We start from the raw sequence: 6389 nt of genomic DNA on the forward strand, positions 1-6389 counted from the left end.
CTTCCCCTGGAGTGGGGAGGGAATGGAGATTTTACAGTATCCTTTCCCCTCCCACGCCCACACCCACAGAACCAGTAGTAAAAGTTTTTGAATCCCACCACTGCTGCGTACACATGCATTTTGGTACTGTAATTTTGTATATATACATTTAGGCTTGCATACATTCATTTGTCTCTGTGTGCATACATCTGCTGTCCTGGCACAGCAGCATGGAAGCTGTCCAAGGCAGGGGAAAGTAGGGGAGCTATTGATAGTCAGCAGTCTAGACTGAACACTTGGCAAGTTGCTGCTAAAGCATCTGAATGCCAAACAGAATTTTCTTAAGCAATCTTAAAGCCAGCATCAGCATGAGGCAGGAACAACTTCAGGGTGTAGAGAGGAAATGCCATGCATCTGCTAAATACTTTCTCTGTAGAAAAATATATTTTATATTCACCTCTTAGAGAATTGATAATAGTCAACAGCCCACATTTTTGCACTTAAAAGTATCCTGTTTTAAAAATAAATGTGAAAAGTTTGGCAGGCTTGTTTTGAAATAGTCTTCTTGCCTTCCATTAAGTGAGTTCAGTTTACTTCCCAATTATTTTTGTCCGTGTCTTTTCTTTTCTTTTTGCATATTGAACACCCTGCCGTGCAATTTGTCTCTGCACACCAGTGTGTTGGTTGAGGAAAATGTTTTTCAAAGTTGCTTGAATATAATGATCCCTTTATGCAGAATCTCCATAAGGACTGAATGACTAAAGCAGATCTTGAAATGTGATATTTGTGTAATTAAAAGTGGAGTTAAAGAACCACAGATGTACTGGTGTTGCACCAGAACAGGAAGTGAATGTCTATTATTTCTCACCCTTAAGGGTAATTTGTCTCTTTCATCTCCTGAACTATTCACCATCACTCAGTTTGGATTATCAGTTTCTGCATTAAAAAGACCATTAAAAACAATAAATGTTGAAAGTAGTACTAAATCACCCTGAGAAATTTAAAATGGGTCCATTATTTTGGGGCTCAAAGCAGACATCAAAATGATCAACACTTCACTTGTTCAACTTTGATCCAAACATAAAAAGATAAGAAACATCTGAAGTCTTGCATTTGAGCTGTTGATTGCTCTTTCTACCATTTTAGACCTGAGTCCATTTGTGATCAAGTAGAATATGGAAACAACTCTTCTTCTACTCACCTCCTTGCTGAGATAACCAGTCTTCTAAGTGCCCATCTGATAAACTGTGTGGGTGACAGAGGAGAGCATTAGGAGTATGATGTTGCCAGGAAACAGGATAAATAACAAAATTAATGTCACATATCATCATCTTAATTGCAGTTTAGAGAAGAACTACTTTAGACAAGAATGAGAAGAAAGACCTAGCTTGCTTCCAACAATCCTGAGAATGATTGTTATATTATTGGTGTTGTAGAAACAGCCATTTTAGCTATATCACATTGCCTGATGAAGCCAAGTTTAACTTTTTCTCCCTAATAATCTCTGTACAAACCAGTGGTGGGATTCAAAAAAATTTAGTACCGGTTCTGTGGGCATGGCTTGGTGGGCGTGGTGGGGGAAAAATACTCTCCACTCCAGGGGAAGGTTACTGCAAAATCCCTATTTCCTCCCGATCAGCTGGGACTCTAGAGGCAGAGAATAGATGGGAGTGGGACCAGTCAGAGGTGGTATTTACCGGTTCTCCAAACTACTCAAAATTTCCGCTACCGGTTCTCCAGAACTGGTCAGAACCTGCTGAATACCACCCCTGGTACAAACACCCAGGAGCATAGCTGGTCCTTTGAGCAAAAAAGATGGCCCTACTTTTGACCACTAAGGGTACATTTGTGGGTTTAAAACATAAATAAACTCCTGCTCCTGTGTGTGTTTAAATACCAGCATAACATTCAGAGAAAATGCTGCTACAATTAATATTGTGAGGGCATATCTTTTCAGCCATGACAGTTTCAAATAAGATTTGTTGCAGTTCATTCATTATATAGTCATAGTTTTGGATTTCAGCCATTGTAGATCAATTATTTCTCTCTGGAATTCATAATACAAGACAGTAGTAAAGGGATGAACACAGGTAAAATGATAATGCCCAAGTAGTGCCTATGCCTCAGAAAGGTGGGACGCAGTTGTTTTATATAAATAATCAATATTCATTGTTAATCTAATTTCAAGAGCTTTTGAAAGGCAAGCTTTGATTAATGGAAGTTACTGTCTCATCCAAGTACCTTTTATAAATTGCACCTAGGAGGGGATTTCACATTATGCTAGACAGGATTGATTCCGTGTTTCTGACTTACTGTGAACATTTATTAAAATTATACTGCCAATTATTGAGTGGCTTACAATAAAACATGAAACCAAGATGAGATCCAAATGTTATTTATTTATTTATAAGGCTGCTTGATTCTCCAAAATTCAGGGTAGTTATCAATTAAAAACTAAAGAAAAAAATATAATAAAAAAGCAACAACAAATGAATGCCTGAAGACAAAATATAAACCAAACTCCCATCCAACAGGGGTTATTTCATGACCATGCTTCTACAATCTGGAAGAAGAGCCATCTTTTCAACAGCTTCCTGAACATCATAAGGATAGGAGCAATCTGATCATTCCAGAAGGTAGGTGATATTACAAAGAAGGTATGCTTCTTGAGTCCTGCTAGATGAAGATGCTTAATCGATGGTACCTGAAGCATGCTCATTCTGCTGATTCTCACTGAATGGCCAAAAACAAATAAAGACAGGTGGCTCCTCATATAACCAGGCCCCATGCCCTAAAGGCAGTGGTGGGATTCAGCCAGTTCTCTCCACATTGCGCGAACCGGTAGCGGCGACTGTGGGAGGCTCCGCCCACCCACCCAGATGTAATGTGTGACTACTGCGCCTGTGCAGAAGGCCGTACACATGTGCAGAGGTGGTGTGTGTAAGCGAAGTGAGCACACACACTCACATTTGCGAACCGGTAGGGAAAGTAAGTGAATCCCACCTCTGCCTGAAGGTGATGACCAACAGCCTGAATTCCAATCAGTAAATCTTGTAGAGCAGAGGGGTCACATGGGCATAGTAAGGCATGTGTCAGCCCCGCATCACCGCCGGGCTGTCATTCCGGAGAGGAGGGGGACTAGCCGATCATGCCGCCTTGTTTTCCGGAATCGAAACAATCACAATAACACCGCCTGCTTCCCCACCAGATGCTCCCCACCATTTCCAGGGTGTTCTGTGTCCTACAGCACTGTCGGACGGGTTGCCGCCCCTCAGCTGAAGGGCGGATGGAACTGCACCTGTGCAAAACCCGATTCGACCGCCTTAGCCAGTGTTAATGAGAGTTTCTCTGGGCTGACAACCCTGGATTAATTGCGATCCATGCTTGGATGGGGGGAGCGGCTGGAACACACCGATCAACGCTGGACTGGGGGTGGAGTTAGAGGGTGGAGTAGAGGGGCGGGGTGCACAGAGGATAAAAACGGTGATGGGAGCACACTAGGGTTAAAGCTGGCAATATTTCACAGAAACGCTGGGTGATTGTTGGAACGTGCCGAATCAAGGAAGATAAACCTTTACTACAAACTCCATCTTGTGGTCTGGTGTTTTTCTTCCACATCCTGACTCGGAACCTGACAGCATGCTCCTCACTGCCCATATTGCTGAATTCTGGACCAGCTGTGGCTTCCAAAGGGTCTTCACTGCTAACCCCTTGTAAAATGCATTACTGTACTGTAATTCATTCATGAGGTGACAAAGGCATGAATCTTAAGCACCATCCAGTCCAAGAAAGGTACACCTTTCCAACCATGTGCATTTGGGCAAAGGCCTTCTTGGACACTTCTTCAATTCCTCATAGATATCCCAGAAAGAGATATACAGTTCTTATCAATCACAATCAGATCACTTCCTTTAGTTTTCCAAATGTGGTTCTCGCAGAGAGTGTTACCATTTTTGTTCAAAAGCTAAATTTTCCAAAAACAGTGTAAAGGTAAGATATTTTCCTTAATATGAGTACTTAAATCTACTTTACTCTAAATTTATACAGGACATGTTTCAAACCAAAGTTCATCCCTAAATGACAAGCTTCTAAAAAAAAAAGTTTTTAAAACTCGTGCAGTAAATAAATTTTAATGATGTTTCTGTTATAAAATACAAGCAGAATGCCAAATAGTCTACACACTTCTTTGTAATGTGGTCATTGTAATAAGTGAACCTATGGCTAATAGTATCATATAAACAGGTAGACCAAAAAAGACATTGCACTGCTGAATTTTTCATTAGAAGTCAATAGACCCTGCAAAGCTGCCAGATATTAACCAGCTCACTTTGTGCTCTTTGCTAAAAGGTTAATGAATACAGCACATTTGTCACTGCACTATGGCTATAGAAAAAAAAAAAAAAAACCTTAGTGCATAACAAATAGTATTGTGTGGAATTAGACCCCACTGATGTTGTTTATAAGTGTATGGCATTGAAAAAGCAGCTAAAAATTAAAAGAAAACATTTTTTTGGATAAAAGAAAACCAGTATAATTCAGAAATGGACAATTGACCTACTGGTGGGTAGCAACCCAGCCTTCCAAAAATGTAAGGTAATAACACTAAACAGGCCTGGATCAAAATTATTTGGCTTTTTTTGTTTGTTTGTTTGTTTTTCCATTTTCAGGATGAGAATGGGATTGGGAACCTTTGGGAAGTCAAACTTCTTCTTTTCCAAGTCTGAATCACCTCTCAAATTTCCAAGATGTGACCCAAGTCCTTATTTTGCGTTAGTTTGGGGACCACCAAGAGACCATGTTACCTTTCAGAGACTTCCTGTTCCCGCTTTAAATTCTTTCCAAAATTGAAACTAAGGGGAAAATCTGCCTTCACAGATTGCCACCGTTTGGCAAATTGCCCCCAATTATGTGGTACAAACGTGAAAGTTGGGCGCCTCTAAAGAATATAAGAATAACAGCACCCAACAATGACGTAAGTGAAGAAAGTTAGTCAATCCTAAACTATAGGATTGTGGTGTGATTTCAGATCATTACTTTTCAGGCCAATTGCATAGCTACTATACAACAAAGAAAAAAATACTGTACTAGACTAGACTAAGAATTCTTGATCAATCAACTGAATACATCCAGAAAGCCAATTCTATAATTTATTCTACTCCTGCCCTCCACTTTTCTCATCCCAGTGACAAATACAATCCCCCCCAGAAAAACCCAAAATGACTTTGGGGGAGTCAAATGGATATAAAAACTACTATTAGAACTATTTTTTTAAAAAAATAAAACCCATAATACAGATTTTTAATAGTCTATGCAAATACAACCATTCTATATAAAGATAATTTGCAAATAAAAATAAGGTATCATAATTTATATGGCATGACAATTGCAAAAATTCCATAGGCTACAAGAAAGGAAATAAGGTTCATTTCAAATAAGACAGAAATGATTGACTACTATAGGTCAACAGTTGAGGTTTGTCCTATTCAAGGAGGGGTTGCCCTTTCCCCAAAAATTCATGATTAGCTCTGAAGATTATTTCTTAATACTTCAGAAGGATGGGGTATCAAGGAGTGAACTGACTTCTTTACTTTTAATGTGATAGCTATGATCTCTTTTATATCCCTGTTAATGTGAGTGATCTCATGGGAGTGGCATGGTGAGCTAGAGGTTAAGATATTCATCTCCCCCTCAGGAGACGAAGAGCTCAGTCCAAGGCAGTGGCAGATGTTGCTCCATCAAGGCGCACATAGAAAATATCTGCTGCGAACTCCATGTAGGTGTCATGGAAGGGGCATCTGGCCAGTAAAAACTCAGCTCCATTCAGTCTCCCGACTCCACCCCGATGCAAGGGATTACACAGACATAAAAAGAATAAAAATGTGGATGATCTCCAATATTCTGCAAGCATTCCATCTACACTGGACCAGGCAGATGAACTAGATGATTTCCAAGCCTTGTGGATTATTATATCACTCTGTAATTTCTGAACCATCAAAATATGTTTTCAGTAAGCTCAACAGGGCTCTCAATTATAAGTTAATTTAGTTAGAATACTTTTATGCCATGTTCAGATACCCGCAAAATAAATATGCAAACAACTTTAAAAAGTAAAATATGATAATGTGTACCTTGGGTAAATCACAACCAATGGTGGGTTGCTCCCGGTTCACCCTGGTTTGGGCAAACTGGTAGTGGTGGTGGCGGGAGGCTCCGCCCACCCACCCAGACATCATCAAAAATGTTCTGTGCATGTGTAGAAGCACCACGCGCTTGCAAAGCCAGTGAGTGCACCTGCACGCTACCGATAGCGAACAGGTAGCACCGGGATTTGAAACCCACTACTGATCACAACTGCAATATAAATTGTTCCAAAAGATCAAAGTACTTTAACTGATGCAAAAGACAGCAGC

This window comes from Pituophis catenifer, unplaced genomic scaffold (assembly GCF_029215685.1).
Source record: "Pituophis catenifer annectens isolate HBS135680 unplaced genomic scaffold, rPitCat1.0.hap2 SCAF_1, whole genome shotgun sequence".
Classification (NCBI taxonomy): domain Eukaryota; kingdom Metazoa; phylum Chordata; class Lepidosauria; order Squamata; family Colubridae; genus Pituophis; species Pituophis catenifer.